At 56.7% G+C, this 6,000-nt stretch overlaps 1 protein-coding gene across 1 annotated transcript in view; it reads left to right on the top strand.

Annotated features, from left to right (window-relative positions):
* The first annotated feature begins 881 nt into the window (after positions 1-881).
* Positions 882-6,000, top strand: part of Mafk (MAF bZIP transcription factor K) — a 12,466-nt gene continuing 7,347 nt past the window's right edge. Inside the window, exon 1 of the mRNA XM_047533155.1 lies at positions 882-1,080. The gene's annotated coding sequence lies outside the window, so the exon portion shown is untranslated. The remainder of the gene's footprint in view (positions 1,081-6,000) is intronic.

Here is a 6,000-nt window from a genome sequence, read left to right as displayed (position 1 = left end):
CAATGACTTAGAATGGCCATCCTCCAGCTCTGCCCACCTGGGGGAGGAAGAGGAGCAGCTGCCCTCAGGGGGCTGGCCCCATCTGAGGGTCAGTCTCAGGAGTCCTAAGGCTGGGGTCACTTGCCCACCTTCGGTTCACCTGTGCTCTGGTTTCAGATGAGTCCGGGTTTCTCCTGCTCCTGAACACTGAAGTAGTCGATCAATAATCATTTATAATAATATCCTTACAGTATTGTTTTCACAAAGAGAAGAAATAGTGTCCTTTATGCATTGCTTGGTCAAGCGAGAAAACAAAGGACAAAGGGGGGTGTTGGTCAGTCAGTGGGGAACACCAGGCATCTCTTCTTCCTCTGTGGGGCCCACCTGCCCTGCAGCGTGGGTGCTGGGACCCTGGACCCATTCCTAGCGCCCAGTACACTTCCCCTTTGACCTGTGGCCTGGGCATAAGCAAACTGTTCTCCACTCCCTGTGCGGGGCCCCTAGGAGTCCTCAGCACCTGTGGCTCCGCGTGGTTCGCCCCTAGAACCATAGTGGGTGGCGGGGGATGTGTCTCAGGTACGGAGGATGACACTATGCCCCATGGTGTGTGCCTGCGACCTGAGGGGTGTAGAGACGCCCCGAGGACTCCTGGAGTTCGCCTGTCATGCCCCGGCCTGGGAGGGGCGCAGGGTCACCACGCAGACACCTGCGTAGGCGGGCACAGGTGCAGACTCCAGCTCGGTTCCAGGTGGGCAACTACTTCACACAGGGGCTGCCGAGCCGCAAGTGGGGCCGAACCCGAGGGGCGTGGCCGAGGGCTGGGCGTCGGAGCGGGGCGGAGCCTCTGCGGGCGGGGCTGGGCCTGGGGGCGGGGCGGGCGCTGACGCGCGCCGACGCGCGATCCCGGAAGCGGTGTCAGCGCTGGAGCCGGCGGCGGGCGGCGGCGGCGGCGGCGGCGGCGGGCGGCGGGTACTTGTTGTTCTTCGCGAAGTCGGAGCCCGAGCGCTAGCGGAGGCGGCGACCCGGGGGGGCACGAGAGCGAGGAGCGGCGAAGAGAGCGCGTGCCCGCAAGGAGCCGCCGCGCCCGGGCCGCGAGGCCAGGTGAGGGGCGGCGGCCGGGCCGCGGGACGGGACGGGACGCGACGGGACGGGCGGGGCGGGCTGGACGCGGCTCGGCGGGGCGGCGGGCGGCCTGGCAGCTGAGTCACGGCCGCCGGGCACCGGGGCCGCCGGGCCGGGCCGAGACCCGCAGGCGCACCTGTCCGACGGCCGCCCGCCGCTCTCGCACATGCGGCGGACCGAGCTCGCCCGTGGTGCCCGGCCGTCAGTGGGACCCGGACTCCGCAGTGGCGAGGCACCCATGACCTGCCCGGGCGCGACAGGCACGTGCAGGAGGCCGCCGCTCACCTGCAGCTGCCGCGCGGCGGGGAAGCCCGCGCTCAGACACTTCCTGAGTGGCGCGACTCCCGCCCAAGGCTGGGTGCACGTGCCCCCGAGGGGGTAGGGGTGAGCCCGTCTCCCGGGCGGCCTTGGTGGCTAGTGTCACTTGCTAATCAGCTGACCTGCCAGGGGTGCCGGAAGGAAGGCCGCGATGTGGAAGCCATGGGTGGGGAGGACGGCAGGTGACAGTCTTGGCGAGCGAGTCACTTCCGTCACTTTCCTCAGGTGTGGTCAGGGGCCAAGGTCTCTTCCAACTCCTAGTGGGTGTTCTTCTGTGTCCCTGTGGGGTTAGCCAACAGGTATCTTCTACTCTGCGGCTGGCCTCTGCACACTTCAGGGGAGCCAGGGAGCAGGGGCAAGAAATGAGGCAAGTCTAGAAAATCACAGGTCACAGAAAGCCTTGTGGTCTCTGAGGCCTGTCTTAAGTCTGCCTTCTGGCTCTGTACCCCCTCCTATACTCACCTAGTGCCAGCACTTTGGCTACATGCATTTGCCCTGTTCCTATAGTAGTCTGTGTCTAGGAAGGCTGGCAGCTAGCTCCCTGCTCTTGGATCTCATGTTAGAGATTGTACCCTGGCTTGCTTTTCATGAAGCTGGTAGCATAGGAAGAAATTGGATGCACCTAACGGTTCATTCAGTTGATAGGCACAACCCTGCTCTTGCTGGTGCCTGGCCCCAGGAAGCAGCAGACCCTAAGCCTTCCACATGACCTGGTAGAAGTCTGTGGCTAGACCTGCTTTCCCCTTGACCCATCAGGATGGGCTCTAGGACCCCTTTATTGGCATTGATGAGTGGCAGTGAGATTGTAGAAGGCATCTTGGTGAAGTACAAGTGCAAGATCTGATGCCTCTGGAGATGGACTTCTTTAAGCCTGGCGGTTTCAGGGTCAGGGAGGTTTTTTTGTTGTTGTTGTTTTGGTAACAGGTATTGAACCCAGGGGTGCTTAACCACTGAGTCACCTCCCCAGCTTTTTATTTTGAGATAGGGTTTTGCTAAGGGCTTAGGGCTTCACTAAGTTGCTGAAGCTGGCTTTGAACTTGAGATTCTCCTGCCTTAGCCTCCTGAGCTGCTTTAAAAAAAAAAGGTGTTAGTCTAATCAGGTGAATGGGATCAGAAGAGGTGTAGGTGGGCTGTGCACTGTGGGCAGCCATCACCATCCATGAGAACTCCCCTCCTTAGGCAGCCCAATTGGAATGTCTGAGTCTGACCTTGGCAGAGGGGGGCCTGTTTTTATCACTTAAAACTAGCCCTTTCTTTACTCCAAAGTAGAACATTTAATAAGGCAAAAAGCAAACTGAGCTTTCCTCTGGAGCACATTTGCTTTTTTTTTTTTTTTTTTTTTTTTTTTTTAATTTTTTTTAGATGTTGATAGATCTTTATTTTATTCTTTTATTTATATGTGGTGCTGCGAATCGAACGCAGTGCCTCATACATGCTAGGCAAGCGCTCTACCACTGAGCCACAACTCCAGCCCCCACATTTGCTTTTATACTTGGACCAGCGGGGTCAGAGGGACCAGTTCCAAGTCCAGTGTTTCGTACTTTCCAGGTGGTTGCTAAAGTGGGAGTTGGATAGAGGGTATTTGGGAAGCCAGCTTTTACCAGGGGTCGCCCTTTCTCCAGCACCTAGACCCTGCTGTGGAGGAAGACTGTTTACCGACCGACCATTCTTTGTCCACAACTTGCAGCTTTTGGGGCTGTGGGATGACTCCAGGGTTTGTTTACAGTCCCCGTCTAGACCGAGAAGAAGTTGTGCCTGTTTCTGCTCTGGCCTTTTCTGAGGCGGGAATCTTCTGCAGTGGGCTTTCTGGATTTCAGGTCCTGTCCACACGGGAAATGGAAATCCGGCCAGCTGGGAGAGTTCTGTGTGGTGCTCCTGAGAGCAGTAAACAGTGACTCACACTCCACTCCCCACCCTCCCGGTTGTCGTTAATGGAAGATGTGTTGCTCCGATATTCACTTTTGCTTTTCATAAGTCACAGACCTCGTGTTTCCTCTTTCTTACGGTTCAGAAAACTGAAAGTGTTATCTGAAAATACGTAGATTTCAGAGCAGGTAGACATGAACCTGAGTGATCCCGCACGTGGTCCATTGCATCTTCCACTGCAGGTGAGGGGCGACCACCAGGGATTGTTCTCTGGCTGGGTTAGGGTCGGCAGCTGGGCGTCAGGTCTGGTCTGGTACCAGTCTGCTCTTCAGTGCTGCCCTCTGGTGTCTTGGGGGTGGGAAGGGTAAATACCTTACCTAGGCTCCCTGCTTCCTACTCCCTGCTGGAGCCCAGTGCCTGCATATGCAGCAGACTTTTCTCAATGGCTAGGTACTCTGGGGAACTGAAGTAGATAAGACCTGTTCTCTCCTTGCCAGGTGCTCCCTGCACTTAGGAGGCCTGCCTGTCAACAGAAAGTTCTAGAACCAGGTCTTGTTCCAAGGTGATTTCTTGCCCCAAAGAACACAGCTGGGAGGACTTTCTGGAAGAAGTGTGTTGTGGGGGTGGGATATGGCCAGTGCAGCCAAGGTCTATTGGGAGCCAGAAGAGGAGGGCTGGGATGGTGACAGAGATGGGGATTAGGGGCTCAGGAGGGACCTCACAGTCTCCACCTGCCTGGGGGACTCTGTTTGAGACACCATGGTCAGAGTTGGGGTCTTTTGAGCCAACGCTGTGTTCAGGTAGAAGCCAGGACCTGAGCTGAGGCAATGGTGTGGGCAGAAGAACTTGAGGACTAGGTTGTCGAACCCTGGTCACAGAGGAGACAGAGGAGAGGGACTTGGGAATAATTCCACCTGGGTGATGGGGTGCTGTTACCACCTAAGCTGGAGACCCAGAAGGAGGGGCTTTACAGGGAAGATAGGCAGGTCTTTGCCCTTGGTTTTTCCCAGGGAACATCCCTAGCCCAGCCTTGAGGTTGGGAGTTAGCTGAAACCCTAAGATGATTGAGGACAGAACAGGACCCTTAAGGGGAGCTGGCGGCAGAGGGAACACTCAGTGAGGTGGGGGTCAGGGGCACAGTGGTGCTGGAGGGGGCATGCCATGCAGCTGTCAGCCTCTGCAGCCCCTGCCTGAGTCACCTCTGGATGTAGCTGGGATGACACAGCTTCCTGCGACTGCAGACACAAGGTGACCAGACGTCCTCTGAGCCGGGCAGACAGTCGTGTCTTGCTGGAGGGCGTCCAGTCAGGGCCAGGCTGCAGGACAGCACTGCACACTGAGGGGGCTATGTCCAGGGGCAGAAGGGGCCAGTGGAGCCTTCCTGGTCTTCAGTGGGCTGGGAAATCGCTAGCGCTTCTATGGGACCAGCCGGGGTAACTGCTGGTTGGCACTCTTTGACAAGGGCCCACTGGGTGCCAGTGCTGTGTCGGCCCTGCCTCCCCTGTGGCTCCTAGGAAGGGCACTTGGCTTTGGGTGCTTATAGAAGGTTCTCTAACTCCTGAGCAGAGGTAACCATGGCCTTGGAGGCTTCAGGTTTTGTGAACTTGCACCCATTAGGCTGAGGGGTTGAAGAGCGAGAATTGTCACCAAGTCCAACTGGGAGTTTGGATCTGCTCTCCTCAGAGTATGTGCCCGGTTCCTGGTCTTCCTCCTGCCGCTTCTCCTTCCCCCTCTAGAGAGTAGGAAGGTTGGCTGAAAGGGGCAGGGACTGACCTGTAGTCACTGTCACCCCCAAAGAACAAGAGCCTTACCTGGAGCCCACCCAGCTCCACATCTGAGCTCCATCAAACGGTGAGTCAGAGGGTCCTGGTTAGTCATTTATCTCCTTAAGCATCAGGACCCTTTGGAACTGTTTGGAACCGCCTTTTCTCCTAGGCAGCCACCCTAGCACTATTATATAGGGCCATGGTGCTGGGCTGCCACCTGATTTTGGAGAAAACCCCACCCCCATGTCCAGGCCAGTTCTTCTCATTGTGTGCCTGGGAAGTCTGAAGATGTAAATGCCCCCAGGTGCAGTCAGGGCAGTGGGTGACCAGGGAAGAGTGACTGGAAGTTGAACAGTAAAGAATAATCCATGGGGGCTGGGATTGTGGCTCAGTGGTAGAGTGTGTGTTTAGCAGGTGTGAGGCACTGGATTTGATCCCCAGCACCACATAAAACTGAGTAAACAAAACAATTTAATGTGTCCATCTGCAACCAAAAAAAATAAAAATAAAAATAAAAAGATAATCCACAGAATGGGAAGTGTCCTGCTTTCTGAAAGGTCCTTTTCTGGACTGTTGAGTCAGGCCACCTGCCCTGCCCCCCAGGATGCCCAGGCTGGGATCCTCTGCTGCATGCCTTCCTGCTTTTTATGGGACTCGGGCCTCCTGCCTGGATCTATCCTGAAATAGGAGGGTTTCCCACCCTGGCTCCCTAATCATGTGAAGTGGACATCACCAGGGGCGGCTGGCATGCCCTCCAAGAATATGGATGGACATAGTTGATCCCTCTTTAGATGTTAGAACAGCGGTCACCTGAAAGGTGTTCCATGTGCACACACCCACTGAACCTTTGCAGTTCTGGGCCTTTGTGGAAGGTAAGCCGTCCACCGCTGTGAACCTTCTTGACCAGTTGCCTGTCCTGGCGGGCAGCGCGTTCCCCTGCTCACCCAGG

The sequence above is a fragment of the Sciurus carolinensis genome, chromosome 18 (assembly GCF_902686445.1).
Source record: "Sciurus carolinensis chromosome 18, mSciCar1.2, whole genome shotgun sequence".
Classification (NCBI taxonomy): Eukaryota; Metazoa; Chordata; class Mammalia; order Rodentia; family Sciuridae; genus Sciurus; species Sciurus carolinensis.
This window is presented reverse-complemented; position numbering and strand designations above follow the sequence as displayed.